The 15,816-nt window shown below is 43.1% G+C and overlaps 1 pseudogene; it reads left to right on the top strand.

Annotated features, from left to right (window-relative positions):
• The first annotated feature begins 1,150 nt into the window (after positions 1-1,150).
• Positions 1,151-15,324, top strand: LOC115638083 (annotated as a pseudogene).
• The last annotated feature ends 492 nt before the right edge of the window (positions 15,325-15,816 follow it).

Genomic DNA, 15,816 nt, shown 5'->3' with positions numbered 1-15,816 from the left:
AATGTCACAGAGAAATCTGGGCAGGGCAAGTGGGCCCACAATGGCAGTATCCCTGAGGAGTGCGCTCTTGGGTGGTCAAAGAGGTCTATGAATAGCGATGGAATTGGGTTTGCCCTAATCCTCTCAGCCATTCTGGCTGTGGAGCAGAGATGTTGCTTGGCACAGGCACTCATGGTGCTGTTATGGGTTGAATCATTCCAGGGCCCTGTGGTCTGTGTGTGGAATTCAGTGCACACACAGACCGGTGGCCTCTGGCAGCCCCTTACCAAACAAAACCCAGGATGCCTGTTGTGATGGATTCACAAACTTTCTTAATTCACATGCACAGCTCCCCATAAACCTGGAAAGCAACGTGTGGTTGTGGATACTCTCAGTGGGGTGAGGATCATGAGAATAGGCTCAGGCTGGTTTTGGGAGGATCTGTGGCAAGAACAGTCTAGGGCCCCTGAGTTATATTTGGTGCCACCAAATCTACCAAAGGAGGCCCAGACTGGAGTGGGCCAGCTCAACACAGTCCATTGACCCAGCTACCAACTTGCTGGTGTCTGGGGGTAACAGGACTGACCTGCTAGCAAACTTTCAGTGAACAATACTGGAGGGTACTCATGATAATGCAGCAGCAGAACACCTGGGGTATGAAAAGACGCTGACACATTATTTTGCAGGAGGGTGTCTGCAGATGTTAGAGTAGGTACTCTCCTATCTTACCTGTCAAGTCTGGAAAGTATCAGTAAGGGGAGGCAGAACTTCTTTGGGGGAAATGCTCCAACCTAGTAAGCTACGGGAGTTCATACAGATCGACTTGCAATCCCCGCTACCAGAGGCTCCAATTGAAAGTTAGTGTCTGCTTCTAGTGTACAATACCTTCTCAAGGTGTGTGGCAGTACAGATGTGGACAGATAGAAAGACTGAGACAATCCGATAACTGATGAAATCTGTAGTGTTACAGTTCCACTCACCCAGCTGCTTTTGAGGTGCTTAGGGGAAGTACCTGAAGCTTAGATGTTACAGATGGTTTGCAGATAAGGATTTGGATGCCCCTCAGCCAGTATCTGTTGTTCGTGGTGGAACATTGGGTGTGGAGAAGCAATTGTCAGAGTGTTCCCGGGATCTCAACACATTGCTGTCTTCAACAAACAGTCTGTCCACAATGGATAGGCCTGACCTAGATGACATTAATCTTGCACTCATTGATAATCTAGATACAACTATGCGTGTTGTCTCTGTGACGGAATATAGGACTGGAGTAGGAAGATCAGCTTGGAAACCTACATGGATGGAAGACTATCTGGATTCCTAGGAGTTATTGTTTAAAGTTCTTATTTAACTAAAGGGGGAATATTGTAATGATCAGTGCATCTTTATTTTAGTGCTAAATTATTGTCTGGTATGTTATTTTGTTGTTGTAGCTGATCTAGGGTGTTTAGCAGCCTGATTGTGCTGGAGTTGGTACTTGCACTGTTCCAATAACTCCCTGTGCAAGTATTAGAGTATTATTGACACTATAGTTGAGGTAAGGGCCCTACTCTGCCAGGTCCATTACATAGACAGTAAGAAACAGCTCCTGTTCCTAGTAATTCATAGTTTAAACAGGCAGAAGGTGGGATATTAAACAGAGGCAAAGGAGCCATTAGAACACAGGTGTCCTGACCTGCTCTCCAGTGCTCTATTCACTCACTCTCACTGCCTCACAATTTATTAATGTGAATAATGGCTCTCTGGCTGGAGTAAGGGCGCAGCAGTCTTGTGTTTAGCTTGTTTACTCATGTATCATGGTTCTCCTGACTGGTTTGTGCATTCCCCACATTGCCTGACCGGGATGCCTGTTAGCAATCTGGAGGGGGGAATGCCATCTCATTCAAAAGGGGCTTTCTGATGTTTAAATGGAATAGTTTTATTCCTTTAAATCCTTTGCCCTTTTCTGAAGCTTTGCCCTGCAGAAGAGGCTCAGGTTTTCTTCCAGGTGAAAGCATTGTACTATCATCACTTGGGACTGTGCTGAAAGATGCTGCCTCATTCTTGCATAGTGATATACATGTCAGTTGGCTTTGTGAACCACAGATCGGTGCAGCTGATATGGATAGCTGAGGAAATCAACTTCTGAAAAAAATTAGAAAATTGAAAGCTGAGACTCACTTTTTTCTCTTGTATTTCGGCATAAAGGTTGCTTTTGTTATTGCTTTTTTTTTTTAATGAACATTTTGCCCAACAATGTATGTTCTTCTATGTGTCTGACAATTTTATTCTTTACCATTGTTTCGACTACTTTGCCTGGTACCGACATTAGACTTACCATTCTGTATTTGCCAGGATCACCTCTAGAGCCCTTTTTAAATATTGGAGTTACTTTAGCTAATTTCCAGTCATTGGGTACAGAAGCCGATTTAAAGGACAGGTTACAAATCTTGGTTAATAGTTCCGCAATTTCACATTTGAGTTCTTTCAGAACACTTGGGTGAATGCCATCTGGTCCCATTGACTTGTTACTGTTAAGTTTATCAATTAATTCCAAAAACTCCTCTAGTGACACTTCAATCTGTGACAGTTCCTCAGATTTGTCACCTACAAAAACCAGCTCAAGTTTGGGAATCTCCCTAAGATCCTCAGCCATGAAGATTGAAGCAAAAAATTCATTTAGTTTCTCCGCAAATACTTTATCATCTTTAAGCACTCCTTTTCTATCTCTATCTTCGAGGGGCCTCACTGATTGTTTAGTAGGCTTACTGCTTCTGAAATACTTAAAAACATTTTGTTATTACCTTTTGAGGTTTTGCTAGTCGTTCTTCAAACTCCTCTTTGGCTTTTCTTATTACATTTTTACACTTAATTTGGCAGTGTTATGCTCCTTTCTATTTACCTTGCTAGAATTTGACTTCCACTTTTTAAGGAAGTCTTTTTATCTCTCTCTGCCTCTTTTACATGGCTGTTAAGCCACAGTGGCTCCTTTTTCAGTTCTTTTACTGTGTTCTTAATTTGGGGATATACATTGAAGTTGGGCCTCTATTATGGTGTCTTTAAAAAGCACCCATGCAGCTTGCAGGGATTTCACTTTAGTCACTGTACCTTTTAATTTCTGTTTAACTAACCCCCTCATTTTTGCATAGTTACTCTTTTTTAAATTAAATGCCACAGTGTTGGGCTGTTGAGATGTTCTTCCCACCACAGGGATGTTAAATGTTGTTATATTATGGTCACTATTTCCAAGTGGTCCTGTTATTATTACCTCTTGGACCAGCCCCTTTGCTCCACTCAGGACTAAATCTAGAGTTGCCTCTCCCCTTCTGGGTTCCCATACCAGCTGCTCCAAGAAGCAGTTGTTTAAAGTATTGAGAAATTTTGTCTCTGCATTTTGTCCTGAGGTGACATGTTCCCAGTCAATATGGGGATAACTGAAATCTCCCACTACTATCGAGTTCTTTATTTTGATAGCCTCTCTAATTTCCCTTAGCATTTCATCATCACTATCACTGTCCTGGTCAGGTGGTTGGTAATAGATACCTAATGTTATATTCTTTTTAGAGCATGAAATTACTATCCAAGAGATTCTATGGAACATGTGGATTCACTTAAGATTTTTACTTCATTTGATTTTACATTTTCTTTCACATATAGTGCCACTCCCCCACTCCGCACAACCTGTTCTGTCCTTCCGATATATTTTGTACTCCAGAATGATTGTGTCCCATTGATTGTCCTCAGTCCACCAGGTTTCTGTGATGCCTATTATATCAATATCCTCCTTTATCACGAGGCACTCTAGTTCGCCGATCTTATCATTTAGATTTCTAGCATTTGTGTACAAGCACTTTAAAAACTTGTCACTGTTTAACTGTCTGCTCTTTTCTGATGTGTCAGAAACCTTTTTATGTGAATGTTTCTCGTCTCATCCAGCCCTTACATTATCCTCTTCCATCCTCTGTTCCTGACTATAACCTAGAGAGTCTCTATCAATAGACTCTCCTCTAAGAGAAGTTTCTGTCTGATCCACAAGCTCCTCTGCAGCAATTGGCTTTCCCCCATCTCTTACTTTAAAAACTGCTCTACAACCTTTTTAATGTTTCGTGCCAGCAGTCTGGTTCCACTTTGGTTTAGTTGGAGCCCATTTCTCCTGTGTTGGCTTTCCCCATCCCAAAAGTTCTTAATTAAGCTACACCCCTCCTCTCTACACCATCGTCTCATCCACACATTGAGATTCTGAAGCTCTGCCTGCCTACCTGGCCCTGTGCATGGAATTGGGAGCATTTCTGAGAATGCCTCCATAGAGGTCCTGGATTTCAGTCTCTTCCCTAGCAGCCTAAATTTGGACTCCAGGACATCTCTCTTACCTTTCCCTATGTGATTGGTACTACATGTACCAAGACCACCAGCTCCTCCCCAGCGCTACACATAAGTCTGTCTAGATGCCTCGAGAGAGCCGCAATCTTCGCACCAGGCGGGCAAGTCACCATACGCTTCTCTCCGGTCTTCACAAACCCAACTATCTATGTTTCTAATGATCAAATCTCCCATTACTAACACCTGCCTTTTCCTAATGACTGGAGTTCCCTCCCCTGGAGAGGTAACCTCCGTGCGAAAGGATACCCCAACACCATCTGGAAGGAGGGTCCCAATTATGGGAAGGTTTCCTTCTGCTCCCATAGACTGCTTTGCTTCCCTGGGCCTTTCATCCTCCTCAACAGTGCAAATGCAGAGACAAATGCAGCTCCCAAAAGCAGTGGGATTTCAAACTCTGTGTCCAGGGGTGGGTTTATTTTCCAAAACTAGTGAAACCCACAGTGCCAGTCACAACAGACTGGTCCTGCCTGGCCCATCCTGTGGCTCCTACACACACAGCAGGTCTCTCCAGCCAAGCCTCCCAGCTGGTGGGTGTGGAGACTCTCATTCTAGGTTCTTTCTCCTGGGTGTCTCTCCCTAACTGAGCAGTGGATGTGTTATTCCTTGACTTTAGCAAAGCTTTTGATATGGTCTCCCACAGTATTCTTGCCAGCAAGTTAAAGTATGGGCTGGATGAATGGACTATAATGTGGATAGACAGCTGGCTAAATCATCAGGCTCAATGGGTAGTGATCAACGATTCCAAGTCTAGTTGGCAGCAGGCTTCAAGCAGAGTGCCCCAGTGGGTCAGTCCTGGGGCCAGTTTTGTTCAATATCTTCATTAATGATCTGGAGGATGGCGTGGACTGCACTCTCAGCAAGTTTGCAGATGACAATAAACTGGGAGGAGTGGTAGATATGCTAGAGGGTAGAGATAGCATACAGAGAGATCTAGACAAATTAGAGGATTGGGCCAAAAGAAACCTGATGAAGTTCAACAAGGACAAGTGCAGAGTCCTGCACTTAGGATAGAAGAATCCCACGCACTGCTACAGACTAGGGACTGAGTGGCTAGACAGCAATTCTGCAGAAAAGGAATGGGATTACCTAGGGAGGTAGTGGAATCTCCTTCCTTAGAGGTTTTCAAGGTCAGGCTTGACAAAGCCCTGGCTGGAATGATTTAGTTGGGAACTGGTCCTGCTTTGAGCGGGGGGTTAGTCTAGATGACTTCCTGATGTCCCTTGCAACCGTGATATTTTATGATTCTATGGAGCAAGCAACCTGCAGGCTGTTGCCTGATCTCTGGCCTGAGATCCATCCTCTGGGAGGCTGATCATTAGTCACAGGTAGAGCTAAGCCCACCTCCCTTCAACAGCCAGTACCCCTTGTGACAGACACCCGGCCTCCCTCTGTACTTTTGGAAATATGCCTCATAACTGTTTGAATGTCAACAAAATTCCAGACATGCTGCAGAGTCTCTTCCATCTGGCAGGAATGAGAGTCACAGGCAACCATGAGTCATCATCCAATCTTGATTTTAAAATTGTCAGTGATGGAGAATCCACCACAAGCCTTGGTAAATTGTTCCAATGGTTAATTACTCTCACTGTTAAAATATATTTCCTGTCTGAAGTTGTCTAGCTTCAATTTCCAGCCTTTAGATCACATTAGACCTTTCTCTGCTAGATTGATAAGCCCAGTATCAATTTTTAGTCCCCCATGTAGGTACTTATAGATGGCGATCTAGTCATACCTTAACACTCTCTTTGTTAAGCTAACCAGATTATGCTCCTGGAGTCTATCACTAGAAGTCATGTTTTGCAATCTTCTAATCATTCTGTGGTTCTTCTCTGAACCCTCTCCAATCTATTAACAACCTTCTTGTATTGTGGGCACCAGAATTGGACATTGTATTCCAGCAGCAGTCGCACCAATGACAAATACAGAGGTAAAATGACTTATATGCTCCTATTTAAGCTTCTCTTATTTATGCACCCCAGGATATTAGCCTTTTTGGCCACAGCATCACACTGGGAGCACATGTTCTACTGAGCTGAATTATCATAGAATATCAGGTTTGGAAGGGACCTCAGGAGGTCATCTAGTCCAAACCCCTGCTTGAAGCAGGACCAATCCCCAACCATTTTTTTTGCCTCAAATCTCTAAATGCCTCCCTCAAGGACTGAACTCACTAACCCTGGGTTCAGCAGGCTAATGCTCAAACCATTGAATTATCCCTCCCCAAAATTATATTTTATCATAGAGAAGTACAAAAGACAATACATAAATAAATAATCCCAGCATGCTCACAGTGGTTCAGGCCATAATTCTCCAGCCTTGAATTGTGATCTTGAATTCTCTTATGACTTTCTTGATATCTACTATCTTTCTCATGGGCAAATAACAAGCATATAATCTCCAGGTGAGCTTTTCCAAGATGTCTAGGAGATTTAGACACATATTCACATTGCTTTTAATGGGAACAAGGTGATCAGATCCCTTAAGCAGCTTTGAAATCCTCAGACTCTGTCTAAATGAGATTGTATTTTCTATTAAGAGTTAACCATGAGAGAAGAACAAACAAAAGGAAGAGCACAGTGTGTGCATCTCCTCATTAATTGTTTGATCCAAAGTGAGTGCAGCTACTGTCCCAAGCAGCCTCTAGGCACTTTAGACCCCAATTCAGCATGATGCTCGAACATGTATTTAATTTTAAGCATGTGAGAATTCCCATTGAGTTCCATGGGACTAAGAATATGCTTAAAAATTAGACATGTGCTAAAGGGACCTTGCTGAATTGAGGCCTTAAAGAACAACACACAGACAAGGTCAGTAGTGGGGTGAGGTGGATTAGGACGTGGATTCCATCCAGCCATAAGACCATCAACAAAGCAAAAAGCTTATGACATTTCTGGCTCAACAGTCTGCCAGTGATGTCCCCTTAGCAGATTCCAATACTCTCAGGCAGTAGGCAACCTCTATTATATCCTTGGGCATTCGCCTAGTTTAGGCACTGGATCCATGGATTCTGTCTTAATCCAGTCCTGGTTACAGAGCCATATAAACCAGGGCTACTATAGGACTTTTTCCAGTTAAGGAGCAAAGGCCTTATCCTCAGCATGACAAGTGATGTGCCACATTCTCCATCTCTTTGAGATCTTAGAATCCATATTAGTGAGGTGACCAAATCCCATTGAAAGTCAGTCAGAATCAGGCACTAATTCCCTCCAGGTCTCTTGAAAATGCAGCTTAATGATGATCAGGTACCTTTCTGAACGACACATTCAAGTTCAGCCATAATTTGTGGGCTGGAGGCAGGAATCACTGGACAAAGTTTGTTACCCTGTGTTATGCCAAAGGCCAGATGAAATGGATCTTAAAATATATTACACATTTTGCAGACCTTTATTCATTGTCTTCAATTTGTCCAGCTCTCCTGGGAAAGCACTACTTAGGAAAGGATGGAAGTGTGACAGGTTCGGTCACAGAGTCCCCCTTGGGACTGTCACCTGATGTTCTGAATTTAGCTCTGAGCCTGTTTTCCCTGCCAGCTTGGGACTCCAGAACCCTGCCTTGTTGAGCCAGACATGCTAGCCTGCTGCAACACAGACCCAGATCTGGTCCACACCCTCAAGGCTGCAGACTTTAACTAAAAACCGCTCAGCAGGCCACCTATCTCCAGCACCCAGACCCCCAGTTCCCAATGGGATCCAAACTGCAAATAAATCCATTTTATTCTGTATAAAGCTTAAACAGGGTAATCACATAAATTGTCCACCCTCTATAACACTGAATGGAGAGAATGCACTAGCTGTTTGCTCCCTAGGTATTATTCACTTACTCTGGGTTTATCAATAAACAAAAGTGATTTAATTAAGTATAAAAAGGAGGATTTAAGTGGTTCTAAGTAATAACAGACTGAACAAAGTAAGTGTACCAAGCAAAATAAAACAAAACACATAAATTTAAGCCCAATACATTAAGAAACTGTTTACAGGTAAATCTCACCCTCATAGATATTCCAATAAACTTCTTTTACGGACTAGAATCCTTCCTAGTCTGGGCCCAATCCTTTCCCCAATACAGTCCTTATTAGTTCCAGCAGGCATTTTAGGTGAAAAGCAGGGGCTTTCTCATGACTGGGACAGGCTTTGTTCTGTTCCACCCCCTTTTATCTCTTTGTCACAAGGCAGGAATCTTTTGTCTCTCTGGGTTCCCATCCATCCTTCTAAATGGAAAAGTATCAGGCTTAAGATAGATTCCAGTATCAGGTGACATGTTCACATGTCCTGTGAGGCCCCCTCCATTCTTCCAAGGCTGGCCTGAATGTATACAGGAAGGTTTGCTGGTAAATAAACCATTTTCAAACAATTGTCCTAGTTAATTGGAGCCATCAAGATTCTAAACCAACACTAATGGCCGACACTTTGGAAAATTACAATAGGACCTGAAAATTATATTTCATATTCCTAGTTACAGATACAAGAATGATACATTCATAAAAATAGAATGAACACATTCAGTAGATTATAAGCTTTATAATGTATCGGGGGTAGCCATGTTAGCCTGGATCTATAAAAGGTGACAAAGAGTCCTGTGGCACCTTATAGACTAACAGACGTATTGGAGCATAAGCTTTCGTGAGTGAATACCCACTTTGTCAGATGAATGGGATGAAGTGGGTATTCACCCACGAAAACTTATGCTCCAATACTTCTGTTAGTCTATAAGGTGCCACAAGCTTTGTAATGATTCCTTACAAGAGACCTTTTGCACAAAGCGTATTCCAGTTACATCATATTCACACTTATAAACATATTTTTATAAAGCATAATGTAGTGCAACATCACAGGAAGGATTTGAAGAAAGGTGATCCCAAGTAACAGCATCAGAACTGGATGCTAACGGTGTGATTCAACAAAGCGTTGGAGTCTTACAGCCATTGTTGCTCAGTTCCTTGCTTCAAAAGCAAGCGTTACATGGTAGCTGCCCTGGGCAGACTCTGAGGCCAAATGTTGCAAGGAAACCACTAAGTTGGAGTTCCTCCATTTAATTTAATCCAGTCTGGACCTTTTTCTCCAAATGTGCTAAGAACCAACAACCCCAGCCACACCCACTGAGGGTACTCAGCAAAAACAAAACAAACCAGGCCAAATGTTCATAAATGAGGCATAAAAAAGAAGAGGCACTCAAATTTGTGTACCCTTTGATAAAAATTGGCTTTGGGGCTTTTGGGGTTTCTCAGATGTTCGGAGCACCTGCCAGTCACATTGGCTTCTTATGGAGTTGGGTGTGATCAGCAATCTGGAAATCAGGCCCAAGGTATCTCAAAGCCACAGGTACATTTTTGAAGATGATGACCTAAGATATTCATTGTTTTTACTTTTCATAGATTCATAGTGTTTATGGCCAGAAGGGATCATTAGATCATCTAGTGTGACTTCCTGTATAGCCCAGGCCAGAGTTATTGGGATCTATCCAGTTATTACTGTATTGATCCCATTAACTTGGTTTGAGTAAAGCATCTTCCAGACAAGTATCCATATGATGGAATTGGAACAGTTCTTTAATAACTTCTTTACACTGTGTTTTGAGCTGGTCATTGGGCCGTTTACTGTACGAATATGCTGGTTTAGCTTAATTAAGGGGCAGAAAGGGTAATCAATCAGGAAAGGAAATAGAATGGCTCATGATAAGCCTCTTCTCAGCAAACACCTGAGATCTGATATTGACTATGCTAGGATAGGTAAAGGCCTGGGAACCAGAGAGTCAAACAAATGCTGGCAGAATTATAAAGCAAGTTGTCTAGGGTGAACTAGGGAAAGGAAGCAGAGAGACAGGCTCCTGCTGCGGTGTCTAGAAGAAGCAAGGCCGCTAGTTAAGCTAGATTATGTGTTGTTTTAAAATTCACTATTTTTTCCTTCTAAACGCCTTGTACGTAGGTGTTAAAAGAAACCAAACTTTGGTTTCAGAAGGCTGTCTGATTCTATTCACCACTGGTCACAGTGGCAAGCTGATACACAGTGAAGCTTCACATTACACGAATCTCCAAGGCAGTTTGTGTTTAGAATCCACCCTCATTTCCTGCTGACTTCATGAGCAACGCTGAGCTCTGAGTTACTTCAGTTTCATTAATATGGGCCTGATCCTGAATTCTGTGGCTTTGATTCTGCCATCCTTACTCACCGAAGTAACCAGTACTCACTCAAGTGACCACGTCAGTTTTGAGATAGCAACCTGCCAGAGTAACTGACACTTATATGAGCGAGGGCTTCAAGAGGCCACATTTACAGCAAAACTCTGTGGAAGATCTGATGGACTTAGGAAAACCCTTCAGACTCAATTCTTCAACCTTTAGTCACTCAAGCAATGACTAATCTTTGCGGATGCAGGAGGGAGAACTCTGGGATTAATTACTAGAGCAAGGATTGCTCACAAGGGCATTGAAAGATTGGTTGCTTATTTTAAGCTTCATTGATCCCCACCTACTGAGGTTGGTGTTCAAGCCAGACAATGCCATGGGGATTCTGTAGTAGTTTTCTGACTTCTTTGCTATCACTCATATGGGCTCATATGCATAGATATGTTCTTTGGTTCATACTCTTAGAAGTCTGATGAGCTACCAAAGAAACAATCCTTTGTTCTCAAGGCAGGTGCGACACTCTCTTGATTTTATTAGAGAACTGAGGCTGGTTGACACATAAAACTTAGGCTGACCTAGCTACGTTACTCGGGTGTGTGAAAAATTCACATTGCTGAGAGACATAGTTAAGCTGGCCTAAACCCCAGTATAGACACTGCTAGCTCAATGGGAGAATTCTTCCATCAGTCTAGCTATCGCCTCTCGTGGGGTAGAAATAATTATGGTGATGGAAATACCGCTTCCATCACTTCAGCGAATATCCACATTGCAGTGCTACAGTGGCACAGCTGTGGTGCTGTAGCATCTATAGAGTTGACAAGCCCTGGCACATGATGATATTTCTCCTTGTAACAAAGATCTTTTTGACTCAGCTAATCATGACAAGGCAGGATGCTAGGGGAGAAAATAACAGGCAATGCGGATAGATGAACTGGGAACAGAATGCACAGAATTAGGCTGTCATGGCTGCTTGTTCAATAAGCATCCAGTTTTCTTTCTTTCTTTCTTTCTTTCTTTCTTTCTTTCTTTCTTTCTTTCTTTCTTTCTTTCTTATTAATTAGCAATTTATTGTTGAGATGGGGCATAGAGATAAGACATATGTTCCCGCTATTGGGGGGCAGCACAGGAGAAAGTGTGAATGGGCTAGTGGGCGAAGGGAACAAAGGAGGTGCAGAGTTGGGTGTGACTGGCAGACCCTGAGAGCAGAGAGATAGGTGACCTTGTAGTATGGGTCTCTGGAGTGGTTGGAGAGGGATGTGGGAGGTGGCCATATGCTGCTGATATAGAAGAAGCAGTTGCCTCAAGAACCTTCACTATTCCTTGTTCACCTAGGGCGGCAGCAAGAAGGGACTCAGGATTCAGGTCCTTTGTCTCACCATTCAGGGGGATGTTTTCCCACAGTCATAGAATCATAGAAAAGTAGGACTGGAAGGAACCTCAATAGGTCATCTACTCTAGTGTCCTGCACAGAGGCAGGGCTAAGTATTATCTAGACCAGGGGTGGGGCACATCTGGCCCAATGGCTGTTTTAATTTGGCCCTCAAGCTCCAGTTGAGCAGTGGGGTGTGAGGCTTGCCTTGCCATGTCTTCACCTAGGAGCTGGAGGGAGGATATGCCACAGATTCCAGGAGCCACTTGATGTAAGCTCTGCCCAGAGCCTGCACCTCTGAGCCTCTCCCACACAACCCCAACTCCTTGCCCCAGACATGATCTTCCTCCTGCCTTCTGAACCCCTCAGCCCAACCCGCAGCATCTTCCTGCACCCCAGACCCCTCATCCTCAACTCCATCCCCACCCCCAGCCAGACCCCTCAAACCTCTCCCATGCTCCAAACCCTTGTCCCAGCCCTGATCCCTCTCCCACCCTCTGAACCCCTCATTCCCAGCCCGGAGCACCTCCTACACACCAAATCCCTCATCCCCAGCCCCACACCGGAGCCTGCACCCCCAGGCAGAGCCCTCATCCCCACCCCTCCACACACCCCACCCTTCTGCATCAGCCCAGAGCTTCCTCCCGCAATCTGAACTCCTCATTTCTGGCCCCACCAGGGCCAGCACAACCCATTAGGCAACACAGGAGGTCACTTAGGGAGCTAATATTTGCGGGGCAGCGACCGCAGCAGACGTCTTTTCTGCCACCTCGGTCATTGTCAGTATTTTGGGGCTGGGACTTTCTGCCACCTCTGTCGGGGGCGCCATTTTGGGAACAGGACTTTCCACTCCTTGAGCGCCAAAAAAGCTGGTGGCGCTCCTGGGCCCCACCCATTATAAGTGTACTTCCTATTGCATTATCCACATCATTTATGAAGATATTCAATAGAACTAGACCCAAGAGAGATCCCTGCAAGATATACCCTTCCAGCTCAATTATGAGCAATTGATAACTACTCTCTGACTACATCTTCCCAGCCAATTGTGCACCCCTAATAGTTTGTTTGTCTAGATCAGTGGTTTTCAACGTGTGTTCCACAGACTGTTGGGGATCCACAGCTCCACTGAAAATTTTCTGGGGGTCTGCAAATGACAAGAAGATTGAAAATCACGGATGTAGGCTATACTTACAAGGAGCACAGCAGTGCCTGGACCATTACTCAAGATTGTCCCTGATATGTTCCAGAAAAATAATAATATGTAGAATACTATGGGGATGAATCTTTCCTGCCTTGAGCCAGTGTATGTGCCCCAGAACAAAATGAATGTGAAAAGTGTCTCACGCCCAGTGGCACTCGCTTTGCATAGGTGCAAATGACCACACAAGGCAGAAGTAGTGCTCCTCCCAACATTATGTTTTGTTCAGGGGGAATTTAATGAAAAAATGTACTGAAAATCAAAAGACGTAGGGCAAAAATGTGATGTGCCATTTGTTCCTCAAGTCCCCATTCTCCTTTATGGGCTGGGATCCCCAGCTGGACTCCACCTCCCACAATTCTCCAGTGAAGGGGAGATGAGTATCATGGAGGTCTTACCCCATTGAGGATGGGGGTGGTGTGAAGGGAAAAGTACAGCTTCTATTTTTTGGCCAAATATGTCTGGAATATTTTGAGAAAAATAAGAGTTTTCCACAAGCAGTTTTTGCCAAAATAAATAAATAAATAATAATAAATAAATTGCATTTCAGCCAAAACCCAATTTTCCACTGAAAATCAGTTTTGATGAAAACATTTCAACCAGTCTTATCTAGAAGGCAGTTGTGAATTGAGCCTTGAATACCAGTGACATAGCACTGTTTTTAAAGTGTGTCATTTGCAGTGGTGTGTATGTCTGTCGATCCGTAGATCCTAGCCACAAAGAATTATTGAGGGTGTCCATATCAGCACCATTGGTAGGGGAAGGGTGAAGCCAAGCTTAGACCTTTAGGAAAAAGGTTTTAATATGGATACTATTTGGTAGCATTCACCGAAATGTGCCTGTCTATGACAGGGCAACCTTGTAATGAATAAGGGGAAAATGTGGGAGCAAGTGTCCCAAAGCAACTATCAAAAGATGGTGGAGATGAAAGTTTTATACTTATTGTTGTTGTTTTCCTCTCACGCCAAGAATTTCTGTATTGCTGTCAGATTTAGGGTATCGTGCATTGTTCTGTGACTGCAACTTGATATGAAATAGAGCTCAACACAGTCTCCAGAAATATCAAATTCAGTTTGAAGATTTGATCTTTTCCAGACAGCCTTTTAAAAGTACCCAGAAGGACACGTGTGGAATAGAGTGAGGTCAAAATATGAGCATTTAACTTCTTGCTTTCCAAATGATCTTCAGAGTTTGTTTGGTTTTCCCCTAGATAAAACCCGTGGCAGATGCAGAAGAAGGAAATCAAACGTCTGTCACAGAATTCATCCTTCTGGGATTCAGCAATACCCCGGAGCTTCAAACCCTTCTCTTCCTGCTGTTTCTGGTGATCTACATTATGACCATGGCTGGGAACATCCTCATCCTGGTGCTGGTTGTGGTTGATCAGCACCTACATACCCCCATGTACTTATTTCTGGGGAACTTGTCCTGCTTGGAGACCTGCTACACCTCCACCATTCTGCCCAGGATGCTGGCCAGTCTCCTGATTGGGGACAAAACCATTTCTTTCTATGCATGTGTCATATAATATCTTTGGCTTCTTAGCAGCTACAGAATGTTATCTTCTAGCAGCCATGTCTTACGATCATTATTTAGCAATATGTAAACCCCTCCATTATACAATAATTATGCATGGCAGGTTCTGCCTCCAGCTAGCAGCTGGGACTTGGGTGAGCGTGTTACTGGCTAGTTCCATAGTAACTGGAATGATTTTACAATTAACTTTCTGTGGCCCCAATGAAATTGATCATTTTTTTTGCGATTTCAACCCGTTGTTGAACATCTCCTGCTGTGACACCCACCTTGTGGAACTTTTGGCTTCCACACTGTCCTTTATATTCACCCTGCCCCCATTTCTACTCACTGTGACATCCTATGTCTGTATAATTGTTGCCATCCTGCAAATCCCTTCCACCACTGGGAGGCAAAAGGCCTTCTCCACCTGCTCCTCTCACCTCATTGTGGTGACCATTTTCTATTGGACCATCACTATTGTGTACGTGTTGCCAAAAAAATGATACACTGAGAGACCTGAACAAAGTGTTCTCTCTCCTTTACACAGTCCTGACCCCACTGGTCAATCCCCTCATTTACAGCCTGAGAAACAAAGAGGTCAAGGAGGCCCTGAGGAAAGCTCTCGGTAAATTTATGAATTTCAGAAGAATTCAGGCCATCCAAGCTAATTTGTGTAAGATAAAACAAAATGGAGAGAATCTGGATCCAAGCATAGCAATCTGGGTTGCCCCTCTTGATGGACTATTAACTCGTGCTAGGAGAAAGAGAAGCAGTTCCTCAGAATGATTTAATCAATAAACATAATGTCTTGGTTTGTGAATTCTCCATGGGCGAATTTTGGTCAGAAACGAAAAAAAAAAAAAAAAAGCCCCAGTTTACTGAAAAAGTCTCCTTATTTTGAGGTTGTTACTATTTGGAGGGCTGAAATCAGAGCCACTTTTTAATATTTTTAAATTCAATTTTTTAAAAAAAAATTATATAGAAATCATGATAAAGTTGGTTACTGTTTTTTTTAATTTACTAAACACCTGTGTATGTGTATATATATGTGTATATGTAATGAAGTTATGATTTTGGTAAATGATAAATTTCAACAGCCATTTCTGTCAAGGTATTTATCTAATCTATCTATTGATTGATCAATTTATGTTTGTTTACTGAATATATCTTTCTTTTCCTTAAAGTCTGGATAATTTTTTACAAGATCTAGTTTGGAACAAAAGCTAATATTTTCTATGGGAACAATTTTTTGCTCCAATTTTTTCACCAGCTGTATCC

The sequence above is a fragment of the Gopherus evgoodei genome, chromosome 21 (genome assembly GCF_007399415.2).
Source record: "Gopherus evgoodei ecotype Sinaloan lineage chromosome 21, rGopEvg1_v1.p, whole genome shotgun sequence".
Taxonomy (NCBI): Eukaryota; Metazoa; Chordata; order Testudines; family Testudinidae; genus Gopherus; species Gopherus evgoodei.
Note: the sequence above shows the minus strand (reverse complement) of the source record. Positions and strands in the feature narration are given on the sequence as shown.